Source organism: Parasteatoda tepidariorum, chromosome 3 (genome assembly GCF_043381705.1).
Source record: "Parasteatoda tepidariorum isolate YZ-2023 chromosome 3, CAS_Ptep_4.0, whole genome shotgun sequence".
Lineage (NCBI taxonomy): Eukaryota > Metazoa > Arthropoda > Arachnida > Araneae > Theridiidae > Parasteatoda > Parasteatoda tepidariorum.
The window spans coordinates 40342849-40364884 of NC_092206.1; the positions used below are offsets into that span (position 1 = coordinate 40342849).

Here is a 22036-nt window from a genome sequence, read left to right on the forward strand (position 1 = left end):
ATTTATATATATATATATATATATATATATATATATTTATTTTTTTTTCTTTTTCTGATCGACTTTGAAAATACATTAAGCAATGTTTAAAATATTTATATTCGCTCAATACCATCATAATTTATTTAACCAAACTAGGTACCAATCTTAACCAAAATGAAATACTCTTGTTTCTCTGCTCTAGTAATAACCCCTATGATCCTCACACATGCTCTGATGGACTCAGCAATAAAACAATATTGATCTGTGTTCACGTTTGGCCCAACGAAATTGACATATAAGCTAGTTAATCCGGTTTCCCGAGTCTATTACTTGTTTTATAGACTCATATTTTGTGTTCCTGTGTCGGACTATTGGTTCCTAGTAAGTTAATCAGCGCATTAATCCCTTTGGAGTATTACATAAGAAAATGTTTCCATCAGACTTTCCCCCTTTTTTTAATCCTTTTATTTTTATTTCAAGTATATATGATATTATTTTTATTATTATCATAAGGTTCATTGATATTTTTGTATAAACACTAATAAATGTTTTCATTTCTCATGATAGGTTTGTAATATATTTGCAAAGAACATTCATAAAAGAGGAAAATTTGCTTGTCCTTGGTATATATTTACAGAGGAATTATGAAACTTTTCATTTCACCCTTGACGGAATCCACTCTTTACATATAGACCTTTTTTAATTTTTAACTAAAGTAACTCATGCATTTTTGATATAAAATTTTTGATGACAGCTTTTTTCGTAAAACTCTTATTATTTTAAAACGTAAGCTCGGGAATTAAATAGAACTTTTTCTTGATGAAAAGCCTGCTTTAATCATTGTAAAACCTGGTAGAATATGTTATACAAAGAATATAGTTCCACTTTAGACAGCCCTACTTCTTCCATGTACAAACTTTAGGAAAAATTGCATGAAGGCAGCTTCTAGATTTATTATGAACAGATGATTCTTGATATTGATAACAGATTCTTAAATATTTTTCTTTTCTTTTATTCATTGAAACATATTCGATTGTGCCTAACTACCTAATTATAAATTTTAAGACTCCAAAAATTTAAAATCTTGGTTAGGTTTGCTGTTTTAAAAATTCCTAATGCTTAAAATTTAAATGAAAAGAATACATTCCAATGATTCAAATAAAGCCAAAATATTCAAAACATTAGTTATTTAATTAAAAAGAGAAATTGTGTTCATAGAATTCTCTGTAAAATATATTAAGGAATTTATCTTTTTCATGCATGGAGATATCCCACTGAATTATTTTAAAAAAAAAACTGCAACAATAGTGAGAAGAAACCATCGTTCATATTTATACTTCGCCGGCCAGGTGGCCGAGCGGTTAGCTTGCCTGACTGCGAAGCCATAGGCTGCGGGTTCGAATCCCGCTCTGGGCATGTCTGTTTCTCCCTCTCTCTTTGTGTTGTTCTCTGTTGTGTGTGTGTATGATGTGTGAATGTGGCCCACCCTATAAATGGGTTTGTGGCAGTGTGGCGTGGGCAATGTTGCTCACCTCTGTGACTTTGGTTCACAGGTGCCCACTGGGTAACGCGAAATGAGCAACAATTCTGGCAGAGTATAGGCAAAGAATCAAATTCAGTGCCTGCCATTGGTAAAAAAAAAATATTTATACTTCTCTGCTTAGTAACTATAACCTTTAAAATGGTATGACGAAAATGTATAACGAAAATTGTAACCAAAAACAAAATAGGGTATATTTCTACTGCATGTACTAAATCANAAAAAAAAAAAAAAAAATTACACAGCACAAATGAAAGATCAGAAATTGAGATACCATAATTCTGGTTCTGTAAGCAAGAATTGTTCTCTGGCGTTCTCAGTGTCTCAACACCAATTAATACACACACAACTTTGAAGTGAATCTCTCTAAATTATTCTCGAATTTGAAACTCTCTAAGTTCTCTTTTAATTAAAGATAAGTCGACTATTGTTTCACATTGAGGAGCAACTCCGACATTGATCATGTTCTCAATATTATTCTAGCGCTAAGGATTCTTGCTAATTCATGTATGATAAAGTAAATAATAAATTTTCAACTTTCTTAGACTTTATTATTACTCATAGCTGGACCGAATTTCTTTCTACTGCTTATCAGAAACTATTTGTAGTTTCAGACCCCTCTTATAAAATTTAGTGTCATTCCCTTAACCGAAATATAGCTACCTTACGCGCACATTTTTACCATGATTCTAAACTTCGTATCGTCCAGCTAATGCAAGGATTTTGAATCCAGTTCACCTCATTGGAATTCAAATTCTCTATCCCCTGAGCCACCATGACTCTCTTGCCTATAGTTTATTTTATAACCATCGTTGAACAGCCAACCCAATTTCGGGCTTATGACTACTAATGTTCAACTCCATAACCCTGCAATTTTGTACTCAATGTAGAAGACAAAGATGCTTTCGGATCAAGTATTGGTAGAAAATTGCCTTCAAGAAGGACTTTTTGTTGGTATAACCCACATTTGCTTTATATGGAGAGGAAAACCACGAAAATCTACCATGGCACGAAAACCACCTGACGGCAATGAAACTATAACCCATGATCATACCACTAAGGATATTTCACGTAAGCATTGTGGTCGGTGTGAGTCGGGTGCGGAATACGTAGCGGCCATTCATCACAGGGATACTATAATATCACACAGATTTCCTACACTATCTAGCCATTAATGACCGGACACTGTGAAGTTCGGCGGTGGAGGAATTATGGTGTGATCCTGTTTCTCACGGTTTGGTGTTAGTGCGTCGAACCCTGAACGCAGAAGGGTATAGAGACATCCTGGACAATTCGGTGCTTCCCATCCTGTGGCAACATTTCGGTAATGGTCCGTTTGTGTTTCAACACGATAACGCTGCCATTCATAAAGCACATGACATCACGGACTGGTTTGATGAAATGGGGGTGCAAGAGCTTGACTGGCCATCCCTAAGTTCCGACATCAATCCAATTGAGCATCTCTGGGATGAGTTGGAGCACCGGTTGAGGGCCAGACCACAACGCCCCATAACCACCACTCAACTCTTCGCCATGTTCCAGGAGGAATGGCGGGCAATACCTTGCCGCCGTGTACCAACACCTAGTGGATAGCCTTCCTAGAAGGGTTAAAGCTGTGATTCAAGCGCGTGGTGGCCCTACGCCCTACTGACTTGATACTAGCACCTCATGTATCCGAAATGAGGGTTGTGCGGTCATTAATGGCCAGATAGTGTATATTTGAAAATCCATTCTAATTTAATCTTTTGTACCCTGGGGTTCAACCTAAATTCCCTCACAATTGTTTCTTACTTCCCTGCTTTTACTATCTTGTTCAATCTCTCTCTTGTTCCTATTTCACTCTTGGTTTAACTATTTTTCCCGCACTTTACTTAAAGTTGTACGCCATGCAGGTAGCTGCATNTAGCATATTCATTCCGCACTTTCCTTTGTGATTCAATCACGTTTTTTCTCTCCAGAAAATTGTAACGGTGTTTATTGTAATTGTAACTTCAAACATTCAACGATGTGATAAAACAAATAAAACATCTTATAAGGGAATACTACCCTTTAGTATTCGAATTTTAAAATCTTACAACTTTTAACACTTTTTAAGTAAATAAGCACTAAAAAACCAATCGAGGTAAACTTAAACTGTTTTAAAATTATAACATCTATTTTTAATTTGTAGATAATTGCTGAAGCATTATTTATCCACTTCCGCTTAACTCAGCATCCTCATATTTATTCTAAACTTTAAAAAAATGCGTTGTCTCAACATCTAAAAAATCTTTATTTTTTAATGGCGCCCTCCAATGAGGCGAACTGGGTTCAAATCCCAGTCGATACGAATTCCGCATCCGGTTCGCACCGACCACAGTGCTGACGTGAAATATCCTCAGTGGTAGTCAGATTATGGGTTAGAATCCCCTTGCCGTCAGGCTAACCGTGGCTGGCTCTCGTGGTTTTCCTCTCCATGTAACGCAAATGCGGATTAGCTGGATCAAAAGTCCTGCACGAAGATAAGTTTCTCTCAATACTCCATTCAGAATTTCCCTTGTCTTCTGGATTGGATTTAAAATTACAAGGCTACGGAGTTGAACATTAGATGTAGTAAACCCAGAACATTGAGTCGGCTGTTACACAATGGTTATAAAATAAATAAAAAAACAGTTTAGGACAAAATAAATTTGAATTATATTCAAGAAAATAATGCATTAAAATATCTTAAGAAGTTTCAGTGATTGATAGGAACTAGTTCGATCAATAAATATTCTTTCTCGAATATCAGAAGCATTAATGATCTCCAGAGAGCGAATATATGATGTCAAATAATCTTCTTGTGGCGGCTCATACACACAATTGAAGAGTTTTATTTTTTAAATATTATTTTATCAATGAACTGTTTAATATCGGTAAGAAAAACGTGCAATTTCATATTTAATACAATGTATTGCGCTGGAAAAAGTAAAAGGACAACACTGAATAACTTTTAATTTAATAATCGTATCTTCGTGTTCAAAGTCTCAATCTTAATGGTTTAACTGAGTGATTACAGGCATGCTAATTAATTAGTGCAGCTGATATTTTAAATTACGGAATCAGGCACGAAAGCGTACTTTCTCTGAACTAATAATATCTTTTTTTCAAATGGATTTGGATTTTTAATCCCCAAAATATAAGGGATAGCAACATCCTGGGAATTATGGTTCACATAGTTCGGTCACAAAAGCAGTCCTAAGTTTAGATCACCTTACGTAAATTTTTCTTTTTAGATCCCTTTATGTAAATTTTTCTTTTTGCATATTTCGAATTATATCGAGAATTTCTTAAGCAAATTTAAATATTTCTACATACAATGATAAAATTCGTTTATTATTAAAAAAACAATTTCAAGAAAAAAATAACGTTTAGTAGATATTTATTATTTTTCATTATTTAATTTAGTGCTAGTCTTAAAAATGGTGAGATGTTGTGTACACAATTTTTAAATACATTTTAAACAAGACTTTTACATCACATGACAAAATATGAAATTCAAGGGAAATCGGTCAAGGGAAATCGGTACACAACTTTTTTAATTATACGACAATCATTAGTTCAAAAGTTAATGAGTGTGGTCAGTTAATTTATTTTTATTTTGCACACTGTATTTTTATTAAATAGAAATTTAAGTTTAATGCAAACCTTATATCAGTTTAATACTATTTGTAAGATGCTTAATATTCGAATGAAAATATCAGTAAAAAAAGCTATGAAGTTCACCTTCGAGCATAATTTGTAAGAATTGTTAAAAAAAATATATGAGAATTGTAAATAAATATATGAGTAATAATATTTAAAATTTTTACTTTTCAGTATTAAAATTTTAAATATTTAATTTTTAATATATTTCTCTGAAAATGTTTGCAATCTGTACGTTTATTAAGATACATATTTAATTCTAATTTAAAAGTAATTTACATGTATGAAGAATAGGAAAAGGTTCCAATAAAGCCCGATTTCCGATGGATGTCTTTATTTTTATAAAACTCATTGAAATTAAATTATCAACAAATGACTTGTTTTTCGTTTTATTTGTTTTCTATTTTGTTAAGTAAAAATTTTCATCCAAATGCTATTAAAATCTTAATATGCGTTGACTCTGAATGAGAAACAGATAAATCAAAGCCTATTTATTTAGGCATTGGGTGCTTGCAAGTTTTTCCAATATATTTTTATCTTCACCATTTTGACTACATATCGTTTAGAAATAAAAATAATATTTTTTATTTTTGAAAATGCTAGCATTACGAACATATTGTGTCATTCTTTTTTCTGTTTATTTTCTCTAACTACTCTGAACAATTCCTACAGTATATTACAATCAGGAAAAGATATGTGTATAACAAGTTTTATCATCTTATTGGAGACGAAATTTGAATAAAAATTACGCTACCCTCTTATACAAAATTATATGTTACTTTATTATTATTATATAAAACCTTATCAGAAAATTTCCTAAATAGGGTGCTAGTCTCCATTTTAAAAATAAAAGAATAAGAAACTCCTTATATCTAAAGAATTTTTAACAGCAATGAAGATAGCGTCGAAGGTCATTACTTCTCTCTTGAAAGAGGTTCATTGAAAGTTTAACGGTTTAATTACAAGTTCAGATGTAGAAGGAAAGGCAATGTCAGAAATATCAAGGAAGACTTTAATTTCGTATAGTTATGCAAAAACGGATATTGTGTGCATACTTTGCGAGGGTTATTGCAGCCAGGTGGTAATCTTGAGAGGTAATTTTTACCATTATTTCCCAATAAAATGCATTAAAGTGATAATTTAATTTTTGTTTTCTTACTTAAACCAGGACATAAGTTCTACAATGTACACTATGCTTAAAATTTGAATGGTATTCTATTCCATTATTTTAAAGCTACCTCATTTTAAGAGAAATACATTACTAGCATTTTATTGACTAAGCATGTCAATTAAATTTACATATTTGATTACTCTTATAAATACAAGAAATCTGAATTACATGTTAAGAACATAAAGTTTTGCTGATAAACGTACATATTTCTTAAATGTGTAACAGTATTCACAGGCAAGAATATATCATAACGCATAATGAGTCTTAATTGAGGGGGTACCGAATCTTTTAAACTAAACATCGCACAGTATCAAGAGCTTAACTTGGTGAGTAAAAATTTAATTATTAAATCTAAATTCATTCCAAATGTTTCCTTTAAAAATTATCGATTATATGCGTCCTTAAAATAGATACTTCAAAAGTTGAAATACTCGTAAAGTTCCATTCTAGTTCTGATTTATAGGATTTTATAACCGCGGTGGAAAAGCTGACCCATATATGGGTTTATAACTATACATATTCCATATTCATAGAAGCTGTTGTTACTTACTCTACTTGCCAGTACCAGATAGCCTGCTGGAAATCAAGCGAATTGATCGATCAATCCCCAATGCAGTACTCCCGGAGGTACTAATTTGCTATGGGAACTTGGAGGACTTTATGACCCTGACAAATTTAACGAGAACCAGACACCATTTAATACATGGAATTTCTTCGGTCGGCGGAATTTGTACTCACAACACGAGCTCAACGTCCTACCAACCAGACTATCCCAACTCTTCATAGCAGTGTAATTTTGAATCCAAAAAAGAGAGCTGTGGGGGCTCAGGGGATAGAGTATTCGCTTTCCAATGAATTGAACAGGATTCGAATCCCATCGATGGCTAGTCGATTCGAATTCCTCAGACGGCTCGCACCGACCACAGTCCTGACGTAAAATATCCTCAGCGGTATGATCATGGGTTAGAGGACCCATGCCGTCATGTTAATCATGAGAGGTTTTCGTAGTTTTCTTCTCCATATAACGCAAATGCGGTCAGTTACATCAAAATGTCCTCCGCGAAGGCAGATTTCTCCCAGTACTTAATCCAGCAGTTCCCTTGTCTTCTGGATTGAGTGTAAAATTGCAGGGCTACGGAGTTAAACATTAGTAGTCAAATACCCAAAATAGGGTCAGCTGTGCAGTGACGGCTATTTAATATCAAATCCGAAATCGAAGGGAAGCGAACTCTTGTATAAAGAAAGTATTGTGACAAACTAGCATTTTTGATGGCTTAAAAACTCACACCTCACAAGGCTAGCCCGGTGGCACGGGAATTCTAATCCAAAAAGGCACCTATCAATGATAATATTACCTCATTAACAAACCTTTTTTTTTATTTACAGATTGTCTTGTTAAATTAGAGATTATAAATTGAAAGAATTTCTTAGACTACTTCTTCTGAAAGAAGTAATACACCAATATGTATAATGTTTCTACTCTTAAGTCAATTGCGTGACTCCTTAGTACAAATCAATAGATGGCTTATCACAACATTGTTGTTTAAAAACCTTAGTGAATTGAGAAGTTTTATGAATTAATTTAATTTGTCGATAAACTAATCATTGTTTCTATAAAAACGTTTATATTTAAATAAGAATAATACCAAACAACCACAATATTTTTTATAGAATTGACTAAATAAGGTTAGAGCAAATACTGTGATTTTAAAACTATTTTATCATGAATTTTATGTATTGGGTAAAAAACGTAATCTAAACTCATTATCTTTTTCATAATAATAGTGGTAATATTTTACAGCAAATATCTTACCTACAGATTTTTTTTTCAATTTTTCCTTTCAAAAGAATTTGAGTAAAGCGAAATTTAAAGTGAGTTTATTTGGAAACTATGCAAATTTGCATAATCTTAGCTGAGTTAAACGTTTATCTGCTATGATATGATCTGTATAGCATTTATTTGTTCATGTTGTCTTAAAAATAGAAAATGAATTGAAAGAAAAATTTAAATCCGGAAGATTTCAAAATTATGAAAATACGACAGCAATGAAGTTTATCATTAGCGTTTTTCTTTTAATTCGAAAACAGTTTTAAAAATTATAAAATTATCCATATACTTTCAAATGTTTTAAATTTTTAAAAAACAATATTTTTTTAATAAAAAATAATCATTTAAGTCTGAAAAGAATCAAAAATAATTTAAGGTACTATTACGTATTCATATGAAGTGCTGAATGCTCATCATATTTCGGTTTAACGTGACTTCTTCGAAATTCAAAGTAAAAATTGTTGTTATTTCCGAACAAAATGCTGTTTTATGAAACAAAGAAAAAATATTGAATTGGAGGAAAAAGCTAAAATCCAATAAAACTTTTCATGGAAAAAATGGTATTTCAATGCCAAATCCAATGAATAAAAGGAGGACAAAACTTGGCAAAACTTTTTATCAAAAAATACTTGAAGTTCTCGGCATTCCAATCTATATTAAATTGTGAAAGATTTTAACAGCGTTGTAACAAACTTGTTGTTGTAGATTTTTGCATTTTAATATATTTTTTGCTTCTATAGAAATAAAATTTAAACGTATCAATTTTAATAAATAAAAATTGTAAACTGCTTTGCAATAATAATAATTCTAATTTAAGAAATGAAACAAAATTGTAAATATAAAAGACTAGAAAAATTATCTAGATAATAGAGATAAATAATCTAGAATATCTTTGATAGCTGATTAATATGTTATATTTAAATTTGACAGTCATAACAATTCATTGATTTAATTTAAATTAACGCGAATATGTAATGTAAAGTATTATTATTTGAGTATTGATTTGTACGTAACATATAAATTTGTCTCTCAAGATAAATCTTTTATTCATTTAAATATATGAGGGAATATAATATGGAATGTATTATTATTTAGTTGCTAATTGTTATATTATATTTAAATTTAATTTTCATAATGATTCTTTTAGTTTGACAAATGGAACTTTTTCTTAGCATTCCAATTTTTTTTAAATTTCTAACATATTAGAAACATTTGCAATGTCTAGATTTTTTCATTTTTTTACATTATTTTAAAAAAATCCTATTTCAACCAGAAACTTTCAATACGAATGTTAGGATTGATTCATGTTAAATTTTACATTCCTCTTTTTCTTGAAAGATAAAAAAATGAATTTTTTTTTATTTTAAATTTTATATTTTCATTCAAATTTTAAGAAAAAAAATATCTAACAATTATTTAAAAAATATATTCGTAAAACATAGGTGAAAAATACTTAAATTGCATTAAAACAGAGCTATTAACTTCTAAGTTTTCCAAGTTTCAAAATTCCATACTTTTATACGAAAATTAATCAATTGAATCAAAGTGTCTATGAGTATTTATTTTGAAATTACGTAATTATTATTTTTAAATATAGTTGAAATTTATTTTTAAGAACTTCATCATAAAAATCCTAATCCAGTAGCAAAAATGAAAGCTTTATAGTTATTTTTCTTGACTAATACCTTTAAGGTTGATCTTTGAAACATAATATTATTTTCAACAAAGAAAATAAAAAAATCACAGTTTCAGCACCTTAAACTCGAATTAAGCTTCAATTTTAAACCATACACCCTATCTAGTTTAAAAGAGTGACTACTTTATAACTGCAAAATTATTTAAAATATTTTACAATTATTTTAATTTTTTATAAAAAATAAAGGTGTTTCGTTAAGATTGTTCCACCAATATGAAAGGCATAAAATGAATACTAATCAATCTCAATTTTTTTTCTACTTTACGAAGCCAAACAATATCATACATTTTATATATTAAAATTAAACAAACTACTATCTTTTATTCAAAATATAAATTTAAAAAAAAAACTGTAACATTTTTTATCATTTTTATTTTATCCTCGATTTTTAAATGAGACAAATTTTCTTTTCTTTTCAAGCCACCTGAGCCGGATAAAACATCTATATGCTCGCAAATTCTTTACTCTTTAAAAAACTCTGTTTCTCCTTTTTTCAATCTCTCTCTTCATTTTTTATTTTTTTTTAAAGCTTGCCAATAAATATACAAAAAAGCTCTTGAATTTATTTAGCTGTGGTGAGATGTAAGATAGAATAAAAAAATTAAATAAATCTCAACTATAATGAGACAGAAAGAGCGATACAAAACTTAGCGATTCAGCCCGAATTTAGCATGTAACTGCTTTCAGTGCGGTACTTGTCAACATCAAGGTACTCCATATCAATAACTAAAATAACTTATACTTGTGCTTTGTCATAAAATGTGCAATCCAACATTTATTCCCAAAATCAGGTGATATTAATATATATATATATATATATATATATTAAGTGATTTTTTGCAGCGTATGTCGCACCAAACTGATGCTGTCAGTCATCCCGGATGTTAAATGCTTTCCCAAGCGTGCTTCTTTATTCATTGTTTCTTGAAATGTTTAAACTAATTGTTAACTTGAAATAGAGTACCTGTTTTTGAGCGCTTGTAACATGTCGACTATTTCCAATTTGCATATTTTTGAAGCGAATAAAGCTTTAACCAAGTGATTTCAAATTATTCGTTTCTCGATCGTTTTGCGATCATGACTCAATCATTACTTATTTGTTTGTAATATTTGATTTGTAACAAAATTTATAGTGAATCGGCAGTTTTTTTTCAATTTAACTAGAGTTTTTAACTAAAGCCCGTAACTCACTGAAGAATGTTGATTTCGGATATTGATTTCTGCAATATCCTTCACATTTTATTTTTGCTGACTTTACTCACATTGCTGCATCTATCACTCATGTATCTAGCCAATATCCAAATATTTTTTATTTGTACCTTGTTTAATGACGTTCACAAATTACTCCAACTTTATTGAAAGAAAGTCTCTAAAAAAGGGTGAAAGGGATGCTTTAGTACTATAAAACATTTCTCGGCAATAATTTGAGATGGTAGCATCAAACATTTGCTAAGACAAAATAGTTCTTAAAAGTCTTTTAAAGGCAATATTTAACCCCATGTGAAACTATTCACTGGAATAAATACAACTATTTTCAAGAATATATGTTTTTAATCTAAATAAATAATATAATTAAATATTTAGTCTAAATAAAAGGAAAAAGGATAAAAATTGTAAATTTAAAATTATTTTTAACTGTTAAATATTCTAGAGTAGCTTCAAAAAATAAAAAGGAAAAATTCACAAGTTTTTCAATTTATTGTCATTTTAGATTCCAAGCATGATAAAAATATTAAAACGATTTTCCTCTTGTAAAAAACGGATATTCCAATTTCTTTAAACTTATGTTGAAATCGTTTCCTTCGAGCGACCATTTCGTGAAAAGTGACGAAAAAAACATCGTCACTTTTCAAAAAAACGAATTTTGTCATTATTACAGAGTTATTTCGTTCTTTTATTTTAAAAAGAAATCGTTGTGCTTAAGGTATCTAATAGTGAATCTTAGAATAATATTTTCTTTGTGGACACTCTATAGCTATATCTATGTCTCATTAGCAGCATAAGAAGAACATAAAGAACAGAGGGATAAGCCTTTTCGACTGCCCGAACTGGATTCAACCGTTTAACTTTCTGTCACATGGGCAACACGTTGTACACCATACAGAACGGTCAGCTTATTGTGTAACTTTATTTTCGTTCGTCTAGTCTTCATTCTAAATTCGTCCTTTCAGTTAACTAACTCCCACAACTCACAGCGATGAGAAAATATTTTTGTCATAGATTTAAGAGTTCGATTTTTGTCACAAAGCAGGTGATTTCTAGACGAAATGATTCTTAGAATTAATGGAATACAGCTCAAGGATTATTGAATCATCAAAAGAGAGAGTTTCATTTCTAGAAGTGCATGGTCGAATATTTTAAAAAGGTGAACTAAGTGACCTCAACATCTAAACGTTCTCAACCGATTATGTTGGTATTTTTTCTTCTTTTTCAATAAACGTTATAATGATGCAACGAATAGTACGTCTCTAATTAGCATTTTTATAAGCATATCGTTTTACTGTTGCTTTATAACCAAAACGAAATAATTTTGAAAGTAAATATGTCTTATAGCTTCTTAAATGCATTTAAGTTCCTAATTATCCAAGCCAATCTGGAGCAGCGTTCAAAATGCCCTCAACATCTAAAAGTAGTCACTGCCCATTCTGTGTGCTTTGGAATAAGCTTCATATTAAAGCAATAAATAGCTCATATTCGGTTATCGGCACATCAATACGTTAAATCGTAGATTGGAGTTATACTTAGAATGCATCAAATCTCAAGAGCATTTTCACTTGCGGTTTCCTTGGAAATCAAACAAGATGCTTTCAGTCAGTTAAGTAGCCAGAGGGTTGATGCAGCCACATAATCACATAAGGGCTACAGTATCCAATAATTGGATTTTCACGGCAATCTGAACTCTGATTTATCCCTGCAATGGAATTTCCTCTCAGACCAATTATGCATCAACAGCTGGATGGCTTATGCAATTGCCTGGACCGACGATGCTATTATTAGCAGAAAGTCTTAATGCGTGAAGTATCTTCTGTCTTATTTAATTGTTACGTAACTGGACCAGACGAATAAAATCGGTGATTGTAGCTTTAATATTGGAATTATTCATTTAAATAATTTGTGGCATTTACTTGGACACGTAATAAATTGATAATTTGATTGGTTTCTCCTATTTTAATTATACAAGTTAAATAATTACATTAATTTAAAATTCTCAAAACATCCAGTTCATCGTTGAATCATAATCATCATAATGAAACATGAAAGTTGTACAACATAAAAGCTGCATATTGAACCACAATATGATATACGATGCGAATCTTCCGCATTACCTTAATAGGGATTTAGCTTGAACCTTGTTCCGTTCAATTTAAATCATGTTAAGTGCAATCAAATTTAAAAAATATTCCATTATGATTCAACTTAGTTTTAAGATAGCAGACAATTTGAACCATATTATGATTTAAAATTTATTACGAAGTAACAGAACAGCCATTTCTAGGGAAAAAAATTGCGAGTTTCACTAATAAAGTTTGTCAGTATTATCAGCCATTATCACATAAGGAAATTATAATAGGCTAATTTCGATCCAAAAACTCTGATTTCATTATTAGATGATAAGTGTAAATTGTGAAGAAAATACAAATAATTTTAGTGCTTAAAACTACTTAAAAACGTAGTAATTTCCTAGCAGATGTCTTTATAAGATGTAAAATTTGCGGAATATATTGAACTAATTTTCAGACAGATAATAGATATGCAATTAGCTTTTGAATTCATTTTTTCATTCATGTTTACTTCCTCTTTGCCTTTCATTCACCAATTATTTATTATTTAAGAAATCAAATCATGAAATTAAAAAGAGAAACATAATATTAGCGAAGTTTTAATATAAGTTTCAATCTGCAAGCAAAAGATACAAAAGAATGTTTTTCAACCTGCTTATTCTGAAGTTCGAAAAATTCTCCCCATTTCTATAATATTTAGGTTTTTTGAATATGTAACACTCGAACACATCTTAAAAGTACGAGTTTAGTAGTCGCGTAAATGTGTGTAGCGCAATTCTTTTTTGTAATATTGAAATTGAAGTTGGAATATTTGTTTACCTACTAAAATTCAAAAGTAAAATTAAAAAAAATTGAGATAACACATAATTTGTTAGCATAACAAAGAGAAAATTGCAAGGAAAAGAATTTAAGTTCTTATATTCTCAAATTTTTAAAAAAAATATTTCACTTATTTAAATTAATTATGCACTAAAAAGTATAATTGTAGTAGGAGTATTTTTAAATATGTTCACAACAAAAAATAGTTTAATAAATTGTTTTCTTTTGCAATAAGAGACATCGCGATACTTTTATAAATAGAAAACAGAGAGAAAAAAAGGAAACAAGTTCCAATGATAAGCCTTTTCTTTGATGGTATACGAAAAAATCTGAAAAGAAACAAACACACAGACCACATAAGCTGCTAAATAAATACGATAAAAGAATGGATGATGTATAAAATTGGAAATAAAATGTTGGCTACCCAGACTGCTATGAAAATTGTTGGATTAAGCATGAGAGAAGATATGATATCTTAGGCAGGAATTACGAGAAATGTAACGAAAAAAGCTACCATAAAGCAAGACAAGTTACAGGCTTAAAACGTCATATTAAAAGATTACGTGAACTAATATGTGATGAAACAAAAATACTTCTTAATAGATTTCTATTGGCATGCGTCTAGAAAGTATACTGAGTAGATATTTGACTCAATCTTATTCGTCCCAAAAAATTGATGGAAGAAAGAGACAAAATCGCAGAAATAAAAGTAAAAACGAAATAATAAATTTTTGCCCTGAATCAGAATATTTTAATTATTAGTATGAAACTGTATGAATTGTATCATATTTTTTTTCCAATTTTATTATCGTTTAAGTAAACTTCATCGGGTTAAAATGTTCCAAACAACAGATAAAAGAAATTAAGTAACTAAAATTAGCGTAATTAATCTAAAGGAAAATGATTTACTGACCCTACAGATCTTGAAAACGCGTGAGCTTCATATTTTTTTCAGACATTCAGTTTGCGTATGAAATTTCTATAAAATAGTTTGCTCATTTTCTTTTAATTATTTATCTTGCATCTATAAAGATTAAAATTGAGCATGGATTGATATAATCTTTTGTATGCTGATCTTTGTCTATTTTTGATAGTTGTATGTCTAGTCCGTAAAGTAAAACATGCAACAATAAAGAAAGCATCAAAACTTTCGTGTAGTTAGCGTTATCAATCTATACTGCAGAGAATTTCGGATCAAATTATCGTAAAAAATACCGGCACTCAGGTTGCCACAACTTTTTTCCATAAAATCCATTTTTACCGGAAAATACTACAGAAAAAAATCCAAGATACAGTGATTTTTGCAGGCGACTAGACTTACAACTAGCTAATTGTGTTGTAATTATTGCATCAAATTCATGCAGATTAGCTTGGTGCATTACATCAAATCAGTTCTGTGTGAAAAATGACATCAAACATGAATGAAGGACTAAATTTATCAAATAGATCATCAAATGAAATGGACTTGATGTTTCAATTTAAATTAGGTAACTAACTGAAAAACAAGCGTAATGTTAGTTTAGCTATAGGGAACAGATATCATGGGTATAAAAGGCTTTTAAGACAAGCTTAAATATTTGCGGATCAGATATTTCATCTGTTTCAGCGTAATCACGGATGCATCGGAAATCAATTAATGTGATGATCGATTACATCATAAAAGCACAACCCGAATAGTTTTGAGATTGCCTAAAAGCATCGTTAGAATATGGAAACAACAATGATTGTATTTTACAAAAAGCTTTGTACAAACTTAAGATCTGCGTCCATTCTGTGCTCTACACTCATTGAAAACGTATGCATTCCTTTCTTCATGAGATCACTAATACTGCCTTAATAGACGCATGTCAGTAGATGTATTGACAGTGTCAAACGTCTTCCGAAATCGGTATACTTTGAAGTTGAATAAAAGTATTTTGTTTCCATGTTTTGCTCTATTTGGTTTATTATACCATTCCCTGAACTGCTCAGGCACATATTGTTGAGATTTATACATGAGATACTATGTAAAAGAAGAGCTTTGGTAAAAAGATTTTTGCATGTTAGAGTTACTTGAAAAATCTGCATTCAAAGCAAGTTGCTGTTATAAGAGTACAAAAAAATGTAACACGCAGGCGCGTTTTTAGTAAGAATAAAAACTTAAATCGCATTAAAAATTGAATAATTTCAAGTTTACTGAGAAATAAAATTTTTATTCACATACAAGCCCATGTTAAATCTATTTCACAAAAAAAACATAATAAATAATTTATTAAACCATCATCTGTAAAATTATTTCAAATAAGTATCAACAACATTACTACACCAAAAATATAGTCATCATTGATAGTTATATAGAAGTATGTTGTCAGACTTATGTATTGCTAGATTTTTGCTCTCCCAAAACTTAACATAAGCTGAGCTTTGGATAACACTTTTACTCAGATTAGCGTGATGTAGAGCTGTAAGTGCTAAATAAAATTGCATAGAAGCTTGAAATGCCTCCAAAGTTACTTTGAAAATACGACAATAGGCAAGATTTAGCATTTATGTCACTGTAAGTGACATTTCAGAAAATACGCTTTTGGCTGATCTTTATTTTAATAAACCTTTCACGTCCTCTTCATTTGCATTTTCTTTATGGCGTAACGACGCCTAAATGTAGCAAAAGATATTAGACGAAATTCTTGAATCTTACGCAGATATCAACCAAACTTTTCCCTGATATCTCTCCAGAACTAAATTAAACGTGGAAGTTCCAACAAAAGACTCGATTTCATTAGCTACTTATTTATGGTTGAAAGCTTAAAAGGGACTCTATCTTTCTAATCCAACCACATACCCTTACACCACCACCATAGAAACGAATCAGACAAAAGGATTACGTACTTGTAATATTTGTAAAGCTCTTGGTTTAATTGAGATCGTAATGAAAAGAGGAACTGAGTTTCCTCGTCGCCTCAGAGTTCAATGTGGTGTTACTCTTGGCTTGCTGCGTGATAAGGTTTGTCGCAGGAGATTAGAGCTGATAGTAACCTCTTTTGATAAGCGTAAAAAGGAGATGCAGCTTTAGGTCTGTCGACAAAAGGACTGAAGTCATCATCAGGGTTCCTTGTGTAATGCGTTTAACATTTCTGTTTCTCCTCCTTTTCAGAGTCAATTATTGATGATCTTGATAAATATCAATGAATCTTTTAATACTTATAAATTATATAATATTAATATAAAAGATAAATTTAAGCTTAAATATAAAAATAAAATAAAAAAGAGAAAAAATAAAACAAATATTATTTTTTTTATATTTAGCATATTTTTTCCTAAAGTACTTAGTGTGCTACGCTGCTGTAAGAATTACAATGTAATATCTCTCCAAATAAGATGTGGAACAACCCAAAAATTTGTGTGATGGAATTTTTCTATTCTAGGTTAAGTTAACACCAAATAAAGCGTTCATATACGATTTAAAGGGGGTGATTTAAATCCAAACAATTAAATTTAAATAACCAAACATTAAAAAACAACTGAATAATCTTACACCACTCTTTTACATCAAAAGAGAATAATTTTCACTTCCGAAAACATCCAAGAAGCGCGGTTTAAATTTGTCGCAAGAAAATTGTTTACGAACAAGAATGAGCTGGCGAGAGTTTGTTGCTGTCTTCAAGACTATTATTCATCAACTAAAACTTACCTTTAAAGCTATTGTTTATGTTTTCAGTTGTGAAAAAACAATAGTTAAATTTTAATTTTTAAATCTCCTAATGGAATAATTTATATTATAATTAATATCCTAATTAATTATTTCTATCAGTTTACCATCTGTTAAGCCTAGTTCAAATTCATCTCAATATTATCTCTATACGATGCTAAGTTTAGTGTACCAACTAATGATTCTTAGTTAATATTTTATTGTAAAAATATCTTTTCTGACTCTCATATATATTGTATCTTACTGTGATTGTAAACTTTAATGTTATGGAATTAAAAAAAAAAGGATGAAGGCTGCCTTATACCAAGTAGTTTAAAGGAACATTCTTTTTGTGAAACACTAGATTCGAGAGTTATGGCTGTCGTTCGAAGGCTCCATCGCAATATGAAATGATGCTTTTTTTCGAACAATATGCTATTTTCATAAGTGCCGTGAGATTGCAACTGGTACTCATGACAGTTAGGTCAAATTTAGCTTGTCTAAAACCAGCGCTGTCTATGCTTATTTTGAAAATGGAGCCAAAAGCCAATAAGGAGAAAAACCACAATTTTGCGAAAATGAAAAGCGAAATGTTAGGCCCCTAAACTATGACTTTTCAATTTTCTTTGTCTACAGAGCTTCGAAGAACAGCGTTATGTTTGTCGTTTCACTACACCACTTTGGTGTACAATAGTTTCCAATATTTTAGACTTTGAGATATCTTAAAATTTTTTACAATAAACTTGTATGCCACATAACACTATATTAATATATCTTTAGAAAATTTGTTTTCATAGTTATACGTAAAATAACAATTTTGTTTATTTAAATTAAATTATGAAGCAGGAGAGAGAAGGACTAGTTAGAACATGTCTTACAAATTTGTCAAAAAACCTTATTAAATAAATCTTTAAGCTCATGGAGTATTTTTTTAATAATAATTTGTACGTTTCACTGTATTATTGTTTTTTATCTAAACTTGAAAATCTGTTTAGCCAAAAAGCGTAAAAATCTGTTGTCAAAAAGCTTCAATTTATTTATATCAATCTGATATTAAGACAAAAAACTAAATTTACTAACTTATAAATGAAGAAAGTTCCTCTAAAGTATGCCTACACTTTCCCCAGATTGCACCATCATAAGTCTATACTAGACTCAAGGAGACATATATTAACTTAGTCCTAATGCTGATTAATTGAAACTATAAGGAGCGTAATACAGGTAAGTAAATATTGAAATAGGTAAAGAAAACAGTGTTATTTATAACATAGCAATTAATTTCTATTAATGAAATTCGGAAAATAAACTATGTTAATAAAAGAGTAAAAAGAAAACTTGAAATTTCCTTTTGCACCTTAAAAACATTCCCGTACAAATTTCTACTTTTGTATTGATAGTGTGCTAATGCAGCTGCACATGGAAGTGCACACTAGTATTGTCAATTTACTATCCTCAGAGAAGATTTGGTCAATAAAGAAAAATATATTCAAGATATCCCTTTTTCCTCAATGTCCACAATAGCCCCTCTCCCCTAACTACACTGTTACAAATTTTGGTGTATCTGAACAACAAAAATCTCGTTCAATTTTACACCTAATTGATCTTCTGCAAAGTGCCCACTACATCAAGATAGATTCTGGTATAGTGAACCACCAAGAATGCTCTTTTACACTACTTGGAATCAAGTAGCCACTATCATGTTTGTTATTCTGTAACAGTAGAATCTGTAATTATAGTAAGATATTATACCCATGAAAATGAATTTTCATGAAGCAACATAAAGTAAGAGTCAGTTACTTCGATTCTAAATGAACACAACTTCTTAAACTATTTTTTGGGGGGAATTAAACGCATACGTAGCTCTGAAAGAATATTTAAGACGAATTCGAACTAAGGCTTAACAGAGCTGATGAGCATAGATATTACTCATTATAAAAATGCAATTTAATTGAAATATAACTATCCTTATTACTCAGCTAAAACATCCATGTAACCTTTTAATGGTTAACTTTAGTTTTTGAAAATGAAAAAGGGTGCCTCAGTTAATCACAGACACCCTCTAACTCGTGTTCATTATTCATTAAAGACTATGTCCAAAACGTGACAGCATTGAATTTTTCGAAAGCGAAAATATTTAAAGTATGGTGGGAATCCTCCTGATCTTATTGTAAACTTTTATAAAGATAACCTTCATTCCAAATTATTTTTTCCCATTTGTTCCACTCAATCAGTGAGTTGGTCTATTAAGGACTAGAACACCACATTTGGGTTAGTGTTCGATCCCCGTCGTAATGACTGAGTGTCGATACTGACAGCACTTTTCCCAATTATGTTTAGTGATTCGAAATCCAATTTGATCTCGTGACTCTTGTAATTTCAAAATCGGAACTTTAAACGTCCACCAATAATTTTGTAGTTGACAACTGTGTTGTGGAAGCCAGCTGAATACTACCACAATCTGTCCTCCAATTTAAATTGTTGTAACAAGGTACATGTGCCTATATTGTTCTTCGGTTCATCTCTTGTCGTTACTCATAGTCCATTAGGGTAGCCCAAGTGTGTAGTTAATAATCTATGAAACTAATTCGTTTATTTAATTAGAATAACTATATTAATTAACTAGTTGGAGTTCAGGTCAATAATAATGATTCCCATTACAGCCACAGTAGCTCATGACGAAGAGTGCTCGCCTACCAAAGACGCGAACTCTGCTTCCAGCTCTTACCTAGAACAGTTATGGCGTAAAATATCCTCTGTGGTAGACGAATCATGGGATAAAATCCTCTTGCTGTCAAATTAACCTTGGAAATTTTCGTAGTTTTTCTCTTCAAAAATAACCAAAATGTTCTCCACGAAGGGAAGTTTGGACATAGATCTAAAACCTCCAGTGTCCTTTAGTTTGGACAAATGTTAGATGTAAAACCTCCACTGACCTTCTAAAATTACGAGGTTTATGAACTTTGTTAATCGAAAATCTCTAAATTGGTCAGCTTTTTAATGCCGGTTGTAAAATAAAGTAACGAAATTCTCATTGTTGCAGAAAGATTTAAGTGTAAAAATATCTACATTCAAAGTTAATGTGTTCTAAGATAATATGCATTAATTGTTGAAAATAGTTTCTTTTTAAAAAAAATAAGAAATTTTTTTACCTCATCATCATCATATCTGGCTGGACAGCCCAGGGTGGGCCAGTGCCTTCCTTTGAATCCGAATCCATTTCTCTCTACTTTTGACACTTGTTCGCCAGTTTTTCTCCTTTAGAGTAAGGAAATCAGTCTCAACTAAATCCAGCCATCTCAGCCTGCGTCTACCTCTTTTCCTGTTCGTTAGGGGATTGTGTAATAGGATTTTTTTTAAATTTGAGTCATCAATCCTTTTGAAAATGTGAGCAATATTTCAATATTGCTCACATTTATATCAATATATGCAATCAATATTTTTACCTATGTAATTTAAATTGTGTAAAATTCAAGATAGTTATAAAATAATATATTTTATTCCACAAACCTTTCCAGGTAACTAATTTTAAATTTTCTTCTCGGTGTAAGTCTCCCACTCATTAGTGTGATTAAAGGTGAAATCCTACTGGTTTCGGAATCTTGACACAGCATTCACGTAACCAGACACAATACCGTGAGTGAAAGAGCTTGAATGGATGTTAGTAAGAGAATATTATTTTTAAACAGCTACGTAAATGGATGTTAAAGATAAAGATTCCAATCCTTTATACCAGATTTCTTTGATAGAAAGATATACATTTATTTTAAGCTTCTCAGATACAATACTATTTTTAAATTGCTTTAAATATGAAACATTGTTACTTTCTTAATTTTTGGTGTCTTGTTTAATAACTAAAAATAAGGCATTTTAATAATTGAATTGATACAATATTGTAGAGATTGATAAAGCGTATTTCCGGTTCAGAGTGACCATATGTATTACTCAAGGACAGCATAGAACTTTTTGATGATGAAATGAATCAATTAATAGATATTTGCTTTTTTAATACTTCTAAAGTAATTGCTTCATATTACCTATTTTTTAAATTATTTCTTCCCTAAAAATATAAGTAATTATTCCCAGTTAAAAGAAACTAAAAAACAAACTTGAATTATGGATATTTAGGAAGAAAAATAATTTAGAAAAATTCTCCTACTTATAGTTGAAAAGAGGTACGTAGGGGTTACTTCAAGTTATAGTTGAAGTTGTAGCTTATTTAGGTCACACTTAAGCCGCACAATGGCCTAAAAGCTCACTTAAAAAAAGTTAATTTTATTTGATTAATTAAAGTTAATTAAACTTGTCAAATATTTCTTTAGATTGGTATTAACATAAGTGGTAAAAATGTGGTTTGTCAATACTTCATCCATTTAGAATAACTAGGAAATA

General features: G+C 30.5%; 1 long non-coding RNA gene across 1 annotated transcript in view; it reads right to left on the minus strand.

The window, feature by feature from the left end:
- Positions 1 to 21012, minus strand: part of LOC139425216 (uncharacterized) — a 255021-nt gene extending 234009 nt beyond the window's left edge. Inside the window, exon 1 of the long non-coding RNA XR_011636493.1 lies at positions 20797 to 21012. This is a non-coding gene — a long non-coding RNA (uncharacterized lncRNA). The remainder of the gene's footprint in view (positions 1 to 20796) is intronic.
- Between the last annotated feature and the right edge of the window lie 1024 nt (positions 21013 to 22036).